Source organism: Castor canadensis, chromosome 16 (assembly GCF_047511655.1).
Source record: "Castor canadensis chromosome 16, mCasCan1.hap1v2, whole genome shotgun sequence".
NCBI lineage: Eukaryota > Metazoa > Chordata > Mammalia > Rodentia > Castoridae > Castor > Castor canadensis.
Window position 1 is genome coordinate 40,885,232 of NC_133401.1, and position 13,996 is coordinate 40,899,227.

Sequence of the window (13,996 nt, forward strand, 5' to 3'; positions counted from 1 at the left end):
CAGGTGGTCAGAGAAGGCCTCTTTGAGGAAATGACATTTCAGCTAAAATCCAAATGACAAAGCCAAGGCATGGTGGCACATGCCTGCAATCCCAGCAATCAGGAGGCTGAAGCAGAAGGGTACAAGTTCCAGGCCAGCCTGGGCTACATTGTGAAACCGTGTCTAAAAAAAAAAGACCAAAAAAAAAATCCAAGTGTCAAGATGGATTCAGTGATGTGAGTCAAAATGGTGAGGGTGTCAGGTAGAGAAAATAGCAACTAATTTTTTTTTAATTTTAAAAGTAGCTCAATAGAAGATTGAGGTCATTGTAGGAGGAACTTCTGACTCAGGGGAGAGTTGGTGATAAGGCAGGAATGCTGCCATGATAAAAAAAATATGGAAATCAAATGAGCACCAGGTGTGGTGGTACACATCTGTAATCCCAGCATTCAGGAGGATGGAGCAGAAGGATCAAGAGTTCAAAGCCAGACTGGGCTACACAGCAAGACAGGAGAGAGAGAAAAAGAGAAGGAAAACAAAAAGAAATCAAATGAATAATGGCACCAAGAAAAAGGAAGTCCCTTTGAGCCCTGCTTTGCATTTGTTCACTCATTCAGCAGATATAATTGAACACCAGTTGTGTCAGTCACCAACCTAGGATATGGAGATACAGAGAAAAACATGGGACCAGCTTTTCAGAGCTGAGGAGCTGAGGATTTGTGACTGAAAATCTAGTAGAGAGATGTGAGGACTGACAGAGCCCAAAGGAGGGAGTGACTGACCGTGCTGTAGGAGTCAGGACATTTTTCACTTTGGATGAAAACACTAAACTTGCAGATGAAGAGTAAGAAGGGGGACAAAGTTTGCACCCTAAGGGAACAAATAGCTGTGCTAAGGCACTGGGGGGAGCTGATCAGAGTGAGTGGTCCTCTGTCATGGTGGGAGACAACTGGAAAGCAGGTGGTGGGCCTTGCTGATGAACAACTTAAATATCATATTTTCAGAAAGATCTCTCTGGGCCATGATTGATGACAGATAGAAAAGAGGAACTGGAGTTATATCAGTGAGCTGTCCTTGCAACAGCACAGGTAAGTGTCAAAGACCTGCGTTTGGTTATTGGCCACAGAAATGAAGAGAGAGGGAAGAGACTTCCAAGATAGGATAGACACCCCCTCTGTCCCCAAACTTCAAGGTAGAACTGCCTGTATGGGGAACCCCCCCCCCCGTCTCCCTCTTGATTTCACAGCCACCTCTGCTGGCGCCCTCTCCCGTCCCAGCCACCAGCCCCCGCCTCTTTTCTCAGGAAGCTTGGGTCTCCCTGGGAGCGGGTCTGCCCTTAGGGGAGGCCTCTCGGCTCTGCGCCCAGCAGCTCGGCTGACATTCAAGACGGACAGAAGAGGGGCTCGGCGCCCCCCGCGCGCACATGTGCTAACCCAGGCAGGAGGGAGCATCTCAGCGGAGGAGTCAAGGAAGACGGAGAGGGACAGAACCGCGCCAGAACCTCGGACCCCGGCTCTCTGGTCCGCCGCGGAGGAGCTGCAGCCTCCAACAGGTTCGTAGAACGCGCGCTCGCTGGCTGTCGCTGAGCTGCCACCTCCTCCCCTGGAGCAGGCTCGCTGGAGAGACCCTAGTCATAGGCCCCGAGCTGCGGAGCTCCCCGGTGCGGCTTCCTCCGGCCTCTGCCTGTCTCGCAAGCTCAGCCGCCGCCGGCTCTTCCCGGCGAAGCGGAGGGCGCTACAAGCGCCTTCCATTTCAGCACCACCTCGGAGACAGCTCCACGCCCGGCCCCACAGGGGTCCGCTCCTCGTTTCAGCACTGCACGGGCGGACAGCGCCCGCCTGCCGGGCTCCGCTCCTCTCCCGGTCCCCGCGGACAGCGCCTCGCCCCCCGCGGGCTGAGCTCCCGCGTCAGCACCGCGGCCGTGGACAGCTCCCCGCCAGCGTCCCGGCCAGCCACCAACAAAGCCGAGGGGCTGGGGCCTCCCGCGTTCCCTGGGGTGGGAAGGGTGGGGGTGGGGATGGTGGCTGCCTCGATTGGGGGATTTCGGGTTCTCCCAGGGGCTGGCACGGGCGGGCTGGAAAAGGGGGCCTAGTCACAGCGCGCGACTCCGGCTCGGGTTTGCAGTTCGCCAGGCCTGCGGTGCAATGGCGGGTCTCCGCGGGAGTCAGAAAGAGGGTGGAAGGGGAGATGGACACAGGAGGGTCCTGGGTTCCTGTTGGGTGATCTGGAGCCTAATCTGGACTGGGAGGCAGGAGTGCGCCCCCATTCCCGCACCACCACCACCCCTTTCTCCAAACCTCCACCCTAGCTCAGGACCACGGACTTCGGAGAGACTAACCCAGATGCCTGGGACTCGCTCAATCAGCTGAAATCACTGGCTCTGGCTGTCCCCGGAGCATCCCTAGAAAGTGTGAGGCTGAGTTTCCGTGGGGGGGAGGGGGCCGAGAAACAGCGGGGAAGCCGCACGCAGGAACAGGGCAGCTACATGCTTCCCCACCCTCTTGCCCAGTGTTCCACCTCCACCTCTAGAGAAATCCCAGCCCGCAAGGAAGGGAGTGGGGGGAGGAGGCGACCCGGGCAGCAGGTTGTGAATATGGCTCAGCTCTGGGAGACTGCAATTAGCAAGAAAAACGGTTGAGGAAGTAGGAGAAACTGGGAGGTTCCCAAGCAGGGAAGCCAGCTCTGTGGCAGGAAACCAAAGGTGGAAGAGAAACCTTTTCTCTGGGAGCTGAAGCTGGGAGGTCCCTGGGATCACGTGATCTTCTGATCACTGACAGTCTCACCAGGAGACTAGGCCTAGGGGGCAGAGGTGATTTGCCCAAGGTCACTGGGCAATTTGGTAGCAATGTTGGGCCCAAAACCCAGGCCCCTCAGCTCTCCTGCAACTGTTGTATAACATTTATGGAGTTAGTCTCATGAAATGTCAAATGCAAGAAGAGCCACAGTGGTTTCCATTCTGAAACCATTTCAGCCCTGTCACTTAGTAGCATATGACCTTGGGCAAGTAACCTCCCAAGATCTTCTTCAGCTACTAAAAGGGAGGGATAAGATTAATAGTATACCCACTTGTGGTGAGGATTCAATGAAATGGCTATGTAATGAGCTTAGTGCAGTGCCTGGGACACAGTAAATGTTAAAAATATGTAGCTACCATTATTGCTGTTATCACTTCTGTAAACATGTGCTGAAGTCCTATTAAATACCAAGTCTGGCTGTGCATTGGGAGGATAGGGGAATATCCCAAAGATGTCACAGACTAGCAGGGGAAGCAAAACAAGAAAACACAGAACTGCAATATGGTGTGATAAGTATTGAGGCTGGTAAACAAGGCTGTGGGACTGCAGAAGCAGGAGTGTGGAATTGTGGGAGAAAAGAGGAAAAAGATCTCAGACAGATGGAGCTGAGTGCAAAGGCCTAGAGGTGTGAAATCACAGCCACCAGGGTAATGTCACCATGCCAGAAGGTCCTCAGGATGGGGGCTGTGAACTGAGGGTAAAGAGAGAAGCTGAAGCCAGTCTCCAAAGGTCCTTTTGTGATGGAATATTTCAAACATATTTTGAAAAATAGAAAAAAGAGTACAATAAACACCCACATAACCATCATTCAACTTCAGCAGTTGGCCAATTTGTTTCACTTATGCCCATACTTGTTCTCATCAGAGAGAGAGGGAGAGAGAGAGAGAGAGAGACTTATTTTGAAGCAAACTCAAGACATAGTACAAGACATTACACCATTTTATGCAGAAAGATGTTAACACCAATAACAATTTCTGCCGTTTAGATGCTGCATCGCTTTAGAACTCACTAAATCCTGACCTTTCCTGCTTTTCCTTCTGTTCTGAACTTTTCTGTACTTAGCAGAAAGTTTTGAGAAATAGGCTATGCTAGCCAGGCACCAGTGGCTCATGCCTATAATCCTAGCTACTGAGGAGGCAGAGATCAGGAGGATTATGGTTCGAAGCCTACTAGGACAAATAGTTCTTAAACACCTATCTCAAAAAAAAATCACAAAAAAGAGGCTGGTGGAGTGGCTTAAGTTGTAGCCCCTGAGTTCAAACCCCAGTACAGAAGAAGGAGAAGGAGGAGGAGGAGAAGGAGGAGAGAGAGAGAGAGAGAGAGAGAGAGAGAAGCCACACTGTGGCAATAAACCACTTATCTTAGAAGACACTGTTTCAGGGAAAAGGGGGTGGACATCAACTCTCAACAGATTTTACCAAACCAGAATTGTTCGATTCTACTACCAACACTGGGGCCTTAGGCCAGTGACTATCTGAAAGGCAGACCAAAGGACAAATCCAGCTCCATAAAGACAAAGTGAGTTTCCCTTTCAAAGCAATCTGAATCATGAACTCTTAAGGGTAGAAGGTTTGATGTCATGGAAATTATTCATTTGGAGATCATCAAGTCATATCTTACAGATGAGAAAGACAAAGGTCAGGGAATTGGAACAATTTACCCAGTGTTGCACAGTGCTGAGGCCAGAGCACGATCTTCAAACTCACAATCTGGAGTGTTTTTTCAGTTCCTGATTTTACCTAGAAGATTCAGCCTTGGAGTTTCTTGGTACATGCACGTGAGGTGCTATTTCTTTCCCCAACCTAGACAGGCTGGAAGGAGGAAGAGGAATAGGGCAAGAAATGTCTTCCTGGCTGTCAAGAAGACAGTCATGTGTGATGGTTGGTCTTTGAGACCCCTCCCCCATCCATAGACTTTCAGAGTTACTTGAAGGTACATTAATGGCACCTACTTTCTGGCCACTGTGCTAATCTGTCCACTGCCCCCCTGAGTTATCATTAGCAATGGACTCTGCAGCCAGATACCACAGATAATCACTTCTGTGGATTAGGTCCAGTCCTACTAGCCTTAACTAGAGGCATATGAACCCTCCCTTTCTCCATTTGCCCTGAATTTGGCTGCACATCCTCTAGGTTATCCACAGCTCCTGTGACGTGTTAAATGAATAGTGTTTGGTCCAGGCCCCGGCAGGACTCAGAGCTCTTGTGCCTTTTTAGAGCATAAAATCTTTTCAGTTACAGACAAAATGTGACGGCTGTGATGGGTTTATGTGCCCTGATCAGGCTCTAGGGCTCTAACTACAGTAGTCAGCATTTTTCACTTTTCAGGGAAGCTCCTGTGAGCAAAACAGGGAAGATGGTATCTTACAGGTCTCCCTAAGTCGTGGCTGGACAAATGAGGGCAGACAGAAGAAGTTCTTAGCATCCTAGTGAAGGGAAATCAGCAGAGAAACTAGCTCACTTCTGGGAGTATGATTGCCAACAAGACAAAGGAAAGTGATAAAGGCAGTGAACTTCAGCAAGCGAGGTTCATCAGCCTGGGAGGGGCCCCATTCTGATGTATTCTATTACCTGGGCCTTGTTGAATTGCATGGTAGGATCCCAAAGGGACTTGTTGAGGCTCTCCCCTTTCTTCAAGACACTTATCCACTGAGCGGCTGTTCTGTGTCAGGCACCGTTCCAGGTGCAGGTGACACAGCAGAACCAGACAGAGAGATCTCTGCTCTCTTGAGACTTACAGACTCACAGTAGATGCTGTCATTAATAACAATTAAAAAGTGAATATAGAAACATATAAACAGACAGATGAGGAAATAGTGACATGGAACGGAGGTCTAAGTAACAAGGAGTCAGTCATGTGAGATGTGGGGAAGAACATTTCAGGAAGAGGAAATCTCTCTGGCAGAGGCCCTAATGTGAGGGTGACTGTTCAGAGACAGGCAGGAGGCCAGTGTGTCTGGAGCAGGGTGAGAAAGTGAGGAAGTAACATCAGATGAGGGCGGAGAGAGCACAGGGGTAGACCATGCAGAATTCTGTGGTCAGAATTGGGATTTTATTCAAAATGCAGTGGATTTTTCCAGATAGGTTTAAGGCGGGAACTGATCTTAAATGCTTTTGTTTTTTAAATATGCCTCTGGCTGCTGCATGGAGAATGGATGATAGGAGGATGCTAGGTTGGGAAGGGAGGAGGAAGGAAGGGTGAGGCACAGACTCCCATGCCCTGAGGTGCCCAGCACCCAAGAGGAGACAATACACAAACAAGAGCAGAGCACCCCGTGGGGAGGCTGTCCTGGGGAAGGACTGGATATGCAAAGCATTGTGGGTACACAGAGTGCAGAAGAATTAATTCATCTGGGGTGGGGGCATTAGGGAAGGCTTCTTGGATGTTGAATTGTACCTAGAAAAGGAGAGGAGTAGTCTGGTGCACAGGTGGCCAGAGAAGCAGCAGTGACAGCAGTGCCTATGCAGACTCCAGGCCTGTCATCGAGCAACTGTGTGGGTTCAAGTGAGCCATTCACCTCTATGCGTCTCGGTGTCCTCATCCTTAAGATGTGAATATAAGGAGGACCCAAATCCTTATTTCAGGGCTTCTGTGAGGATTAAACAAGTTAAAATTGGTGCCATGTGAGTGCTGTGAAATTAAAACGGGGCTGGAGAGCAGGAAGCACGCACCAAAGAGTGACAAGTGGAGCACCATTCTGAAGGATCTTGAATCCCAGGCCAGAGGTGCCTATCTTGCTCTACAAGCAATAAGGGACTGTCAAAGGCTTAGGAGGGAGACTATGAGGGAAGAATAAGATAAAACCCAAAGACCCGAAGAGAACAGGGTATTTACCCAAGTCACACAGCCAGTTACAGGACACTACTGGGCCATGTCTGCAAGATGGCAAGGGTAGCACATATTTTGTTCCAGCATTCCATTCTTCAGTGTCCAGGAGAATGTCTAAGATATTCTCAGTAAATATTTGTGGAATTCATTGCTGAATCAGAGACCAAATAGGAAAGGAAGCAATAGAAACCTTCAATCCCAAAAAAGCCGACACATTTAGGACAGTAGAGAAACCACTCTCAGGAAAACAGATCAAACACCTAGAGGTGTTGTCTTGGGGGCCTTAAGCCCCTCCAAACCTCAGGTTCTCTTGTACAAAAGACATTGCCTCCCACACTTCCCCCGCCACCCCCTCAATCCGCAGCAAGCCTTGCTGCATAGGGTTCAGAAGTTAATCTTGGTAAAGTGCCTGGAGATGAAAAATGCTCCCGAGACATTCCACATAGTAATTGCCAACGCAGAGAAAAATATATCTCTACATTTGCAAGAGGCAGGTCTTTGTGTTCCACAAAAACCAGCCATTAGAATTCCTGTGTCTGACTCGTCGGGAAACTGTGACAGCCAGGCGGGCATGTCGGGTCTTGCAGTTCAAGCAGCAGATGGCAGAGGAGTGGAGCTGCAGATCTCAGTGCTGAACACCCACTCAGAACAGGGAGCAGAGCCAGGCGTACCTCCATCAGGACAGAACCCCAGACCCAGCACTCTGGGGCAGTCCTGTCATTCCTCTGAGATTCAAGTTCGTTATCTGTAAAATGGGGAAATGAACTGCCAGGCTTTACTGGTCATTTTGTCTAGTGGTAGATCATGTGAAAACATGCCTTTTTTTAGTTTAGTTTTTTTTGTTGTTGTTGTTATACTGGGAATTGAACCCAGGGCCTTACAAATGCTAGGCAGGTGTTCTAACATTTGAGTCATGTCCCCAGCCCTGCAAATATGCCTTTGATGCTGCCAGTAACCTTTTAGGACTAGAGGTATCATCCCAATTCCCAAATGTGGAAGCTGAAGCCCAGGGAATGGCTCCCTGGGTCATCAACACTCACTGAGAACCCCAGCTCATGGCGAGCAGACTGGCTTTCAGTGCTAGTTCAGAGTGGGAACAGTGCCTGCCCCAGGTGTTGTCCCTGCCACTAAACCCAGGACTGGATTCTACTCAAGCCGGCTCATCCCTTCCCCTTGTCTCACCCTATCCCAGTGCCCATTTTAGGAGCTGGAGAGATGATGAAGAATAAGACAGACAAGGGCCATCCCTTCCCAGAGCTCATGTTTTAGTGAGAAGACAGAAAATAAACAATTAAACACATAAAATAATTTTGCCAAATCCCATAAATGCTAGGAGAGAAACAAAGAGGGAGCTGTTTAGATAAGATATCCAGGAAGACCTCAAGGAAGAGACACTGAAGCTAGCATCTCAACAAATGGAAGAGGAAAGGTATGGGACAAGCATCTAGGCAGGAGGATGCTTGGGGCAGGAAAAAAAACTGACAAGGTTGCAAGATAGAAATGAAGTGAGCAGCTGATCATGGTGGTGCTCACCTGTAATCCCAACTATTCAGAAGGTAGAGACAGGAGGATTTCAAGTTTGAGGCTAGCCTGGGCAAGGTAAGAAACAAAATACAAACAAAAGGGCTGGGAGCATGGCTCAAGTTGTAGAGTACTTGCTTAGGGCCTGGGTTCAATCCCCAGTACTGCAAAAAATGAAGTGAGCAAGGAGGAGAATGGTGGACGGTGAGGGTGGAAGGTGGCCTTGAAGGCTGCGTGGTAGAATCTATTTGTGAGGCAAAGAGGTAGCATAATCTAAGTTGTGGTGATGTGACTTCTTTCAGTCATGCAGCCAGTGAGAGGCTAGATGGGGTTAAGCCCACGTCAAAGTAGCCTCCTGGATCTCCCTCAGGTCCACAGGCCCCACTACCATCTCCAGAGCAGGTCAGCCAAAGGACAAGCCAGGTGATGCATCTCAGGACTCACCTGCTGGAAAATAAACCCATCAGCCACTGGCTGTCAGCGGTGCAGGCAGCACCGACAGGGCTGGCAGAAACTCGGGGGAGGCCAAGAAGAGAGGCACCTACCCTAGGTACTAAATTTAAGGAGATGTGACAACCCACGTGACAAAATAGGATAAATAACTTTTGTGTAGCTCTTTGATATTTATAAAGGCACTTTATATCACTTCAACTGACTATCATAGCCCTTTGAGTAAGAAACCACGAGCCATCCATTTCACAGAGGAAAAAAAGATCTAGATTCAGAGATGAAGTGACTTGTCCAAGTTAACCGGGACTGAAATCCCTGAAGTCTGACACTCAACATCTGTGTGAACATCTAACCAAGAAACATCAACCAAGGTCGATCAGGCTAAGGCAATGTTAGACTCCAGCGATGGCATTGTCCAACCTTCTTATTCTACAGAAGGGTCTGAACAGACCTGTGGAGGAGAAGAGACTTATCCAAGATCACTCAGACTGAACATTAGCCCTCAAGTCAGACCCTAGCTCCCAAGACTCCCAAGCCAGAATCCTTCCCAGGGTCCAGACCCACCTCTGTCCATGATTGACAGTTCCTTGAGTCGGCCGAGTGGTCAGGAGGCATCCCAGCTCCACCTTCCAGTCCAATCAGAAGAGGAATGAGCAGAGGCTGGCGTTCCAAGGTGAGGGCTGCCAGGTTGGTAGGACACAGTTTGGGAGCCTTCAGTCAGATGCTGGGGCTAGGCCTGGGCCTGGGAATGGGGATGGGACTAGAGCCTGCCACTGTGATTTTCTTGGGGGCCAGGAGAGGACCTCTAACCTCAGGGTGAGTCATCCAATGGCAGAGTTGACTCCTATGGCCTCTCCTATGTCATCTCTCCACCCAACCCAGGAGGCTGAGTCCCCTTCTCCCTCAACTCCACACTTCATCAAGCAAATCCTATTCCCTACTCCTACTATCTTTGTTACCCTGAGCCACTACCTTCAAGCCTCTCTTTGTCTGTAGGCTGGCAAGAGAGTCCCACAGTCCATTCTCAGTCCCCATTCCTCACCTCTCCCCGCAGGGCCTCTCCAGAGGCACAAAGCTGAGCCTATTAGTGGCCCTCCAACCCTCGGGGATCCTCTAAGGACCCTCAGAAATGTGCCCCAACAACCTGCCAAATTTCTTTTCACCCCAAGGCTCCAGCCAAATCACACTCTTCCAAGTTCCCTAACTGAACCATACTCCCTCCATACCTTTGCAGATGCTGTTCCTTATTCCTTCCCACTCCACTGCTCTTAGCCTTCTGTAAGAAGGCTTCCACTAGCTCCAAACTCACTTCTCAGGGAAGCCACCCTGCTGCTCCCAGCAGAGTGAAGCCCCTTGCAAACCTGCATCAGTGTGGGAACCACATGGCCATTTTTAACCACCTGCTTTCCTGTTTGTGTCCCTGTTGTGCTGTGAGCTTTTTATATATTGATACTGGGTTTTTCATTAAGCCTCCCTGCCACCTCTGTGTGACATTGGCCTTGCCAGGCTTCTGAGCATGTTCTAAACATTGGGACGTAAGGACAGGGGACATAGAGAGACAGAGGGGATAACCAGCAGGCAGAGGGTTCTACAGAGTGAAGTCTCACTCAAGTACAAGGCATAGCCCTATGACAGTTAGCACTTTAACTCCCACAGTCTCTGGACCTAAGCCAGCCTCATGTGTTCTCTGCCCACCTGTATTCCTCCAATAAAAGTTGACTAAGTACCTACTATGTGCCAGCTGTGTGCTAGCTGTCTGGGTCTCAGTAAGAGGTTGACATTAAGCATTTAGAGAAACCATCCATTTTCTTCTCTTGGCTTCTTAAAGATCAGCCACCTGACTGACCCTGAACCCAGGTAGCCCTGCCTGAGGACATTTGGCTGAGATGCCATGCCCCTGCTGTCTAGAAGGCTCCACCTCTCCACCACTCCTCCCCCAGCTCCCTACCCCAGCCAGTTAGAAAATAGTAATTCAGCCCATTTCCAATCCAACTGAAACTTTAAATTCAAATATTGTCAGTTCCCTGAGAGAAGGCATCCTGTCTGTCCCTTTCACTGCTATGCCACACCAACGATTAGAACATGGTCCACCCTCTCCTTCAACCACCGAGTCTGCATTCATTCATCATTCAGCAGATACTTACCAAGTTCTGCTAAGTGCGAGCTCTGGAAAACACCAGGTCCCTGCCCCAGGAGCTCCTATTTGGACAGTGGGATTGGAGGCAAGGCGGATGTGCAGAGGGTATAATGCCATGGAGAAAGTTAAGCACGATCAAGCGTTTGGGACGGAGGAGTCAGAGTGCTTCATAATCTAAGTTGGTGATCAAGTCCTAGAGCTGGCCCTCTCCTTTGGAATCTCTGCTTCACCCCACACTGCCTCTGTGGGCTGGACTCTTCATTCTTCTGAACAGGAACCCCCATTTCAGTAAATGACACAAAAATATCTGCTCCCTGGAGCCACTGGGAGCAGGACTATGGCTACTGGAAAGAAGAGGAAAGAGACAGTGGGGGAGGAAGTGGCAGTTTGTACAAGGAAGAAGTGACCTGAGTGAACATTGCAAACCCTTCATTGGCCTGGACCTTGGTGCTCAGCCAACAGAGGCCCCAGCTCAACAGAGAACAGCAGCTGGAGTGGAAAGAGCGAGGGATATAGGTTCAGATCCCAGACCCACTCTTAACCCCGTGGGAACTTGACCAGATCATCTCCTCTCTGCACCTGTTCTGTCCTCTGTGAATGGGGAGGGAACAGCGGCCCCTCTAATCCTCAAATCATGAAAGCAACTCTAGCAGACTTGTGGAAACAAGGTTTAATCAACAAAAGCTGGTTGGACACCAGCATTCTGTCAAAGCCTTGTGCAAGGTCTGGAAATGTCATAAAAGAGTCAACCCTTGCCTCTTAAGGAATGCTTGGTGCCCCGTAGAATAACATAGGATGGTAACCAAAATTTGGAGGGGGGGGCCTCAGTGTAATTGATATTTTCACAGAAATTATCTTATTTAAACAGTCATCATGACCATAAGCTCTTCATGTATGAAGTTAGTTATCAGAAATCCCATTTTACAGATGAGGAAGCTGAGGGCCAAAGAGATGTAATGGATGTCCCTGTTGATTAACAATAAAACCTGTCTGTTGACATTGATGAGAGACCACTGTCATGTTGGAGAATAGTGTGGCCAGTGGTATGATGCAAGCGTCTTCTGAACCAGTTGATAAGATGGACAGCTGCTATCAGATTAGATGAAGTAGAGTCAGGAGTTGAGTCTGATGCCAGAGGGGGTCCCATCCTGTGTAGCCCTTTGCTGGAACCAAGCGAGCAGTGGTGACATTGAGAGAAGTGAGGGCATGTCCTCATTGGCACCTGGGGTCCCCACTCATTCAGGAAGCAACACACTCTCATCCCGCATAAGCTCTTCTCACTTCCAAATTCTCTCTCCTCCTCCAGGAAGTGCATCTCTGACATGGTCTCTGCTCTACTCAGTGCCTGAAGGCTCTTGCATCCCAACTCAGCCAGGAAGCAAAGGTAAGGGTACTGCCCACGGTCATTGCCATGGGTGGTGTTCAGTGACCCCCCCCGGGGCTCCACTGGAGGGGGTCTCAATGTTGTGTCTGCTTGTGATCACCAGGGACACTCCTAAGTTGGACTGAGGTGGGTGAGGTGGTGGGCGAGATGGTGGAACTGTGTCAGACTGCATCTTCAGAGCTGTTTACAATAGAGAGGTGCTTTCAGGTGCATTCTCTTATTCCATGGTACCCCCTACACTCTGCCAAAACCTGAGGTGGGTATTTCAGATGAGGAAACAAAAGCTCAGAGAGGTGGAAGATCTTGCCTAAAGACACACAGCTGGGAAGTGACTAAGGCTGAATTCCAACCTACCTATTCTTAGCCCAGTAACCCATGCATGCTGTAGGGGTGTGGTACATGGTGGATGAATGAATGAGTGAGTTGATGAATTTCCCAAGATAACTAGCAGGACAGAGCTGAGCAAGAACCTGGCTCTCTTGTCTCCACCAGGTCCTGTGCTCTTTCTGCTGCATTACAGCTCTCAGCATCCCTGCCCCCGCCCTACCCCATCCTAGAACCTCAAGCTCTGCCCCTTCTGATGGAGACAGAAGGTCCAAGGGTAGACCTCAGCTCCTCTCCCAGGTGGCTGGCCAAGCTTGGATGGTACCCAGCATCCCTTCCTCCACATCATCTCTTCCCCACCACCCACTACCAGCAATCCACTGTGCATAGTTGTAAACTTGTTTCTTTAAATAAACAGTCTTCAGTTTCATACCAAATAGTCTTTTAAGAGGAGGAACGTCTCCAGGCCACCTCATATTTAGTATACAGTGAGCACATATTTGCACAGAGAGAGTGTGTGTGGATATAGAGATGGCTTGATCGCTATAGATATCACTGCTTATCCAGATGGGAGCTATTTATGATGCTGACTCATTCACAGCAAATGCCACTGAGGAATCCCAGGCTGGGCTCTGAGCCCCAGCATCACAGACCTCATGGCTCTCTGCCTCATCGTCACTGTTCACAAATGAGAGAGAGAGAGAGAGAGAGAGAGAAAGGGTGCGCACGCACACGGTCCCCCACCACAGTGCAGGGAAAGAAGAGAATGTTTGGGACATTAAGAAATGGAAGGCCATCTCATAACCAGTTCCTATTTTAAGTCCTTGTCCTCCATCCAGAGCTGTTCACCCTTACAGGTCTAATCTATTCCTTCATTGAGAACCAGAGAGGGGAAAGACCTTACCCGAGCCACACAGAGAAGTGACAGAGCTGGTGCAATGCCTTAGATCTGAGGTGGAGGGCTCCTTCCACTCCCCCAGCTACCTCTTCTGCTTTCTCTCAATGTCTTGGCATTTGTAGCCCTGGAGTTGCTTCCTGTCCTCAGCAAACTTGGAGATTTCACTGAGCACACTTGGGGACTGAGTCCTTCATTTGATGTCCCCATGTTTACTGCAGGACCCGCACACACTGGGAGCTCAATCCATGTGTACAAAGCACTGGGTAAACCAAACTCAAGACCTGTTCCCAGGGAACCCTAGTTCTCCATTTGCAAAAGCATCCATTTATCTCCTCCACCCTCCTTTCTTGTCTCCAAGCCAGTTCTCTATCCATGTAAAAATAGACTGACTCCCGCCCACTCGCCACCCACCTCTGCCCAATTCTATAAAGAATCAATTTTATTAATAGGCTTTGGATAGAAACTTTACAAAGCCTTTTTGTGAAAGTCACCCTTTATCTCCCTATATAGTTCACTTCTCAAAGAATTCTAATAAACTAGTCAGGTGGGATTTGGGCCGACATAAAATAGTCATTAATCTGCTCTTCCCCTCCATATAGAGTATGTTTGTTTAAGCATTCAGTGATCTATACCTTTATTATAGATTGTCTTCAGTTGTTGTAAGGGACAAGGGGAAGCGA

At 49.3% G+C, this 13,996-nt stretch overlaps 1 protein-coding gene across 1 annotated transcript in view; it reads left to right on the top strand.

Moving 5' to 3' along the window:
* Positions 1-1,269: 1,269 nt before the first annotated feature.
* Positions 1,270-13,996, top strand: part of Cplx2 (complexin 2) — an 80,971-nt gene continuing 68,244 nt past the window's right edge. The window contains exons 1-2 of the mRNA XM_020171082.2: positions 1,270-1,531; positions 12,017-12,094. The gene's annotated coding sequence lies outside the window, so the exon portion shown is untranslated. The remainder of the gene's footprint in view (positions 1,532-12,016; positions 12,095-13,996) is intronic.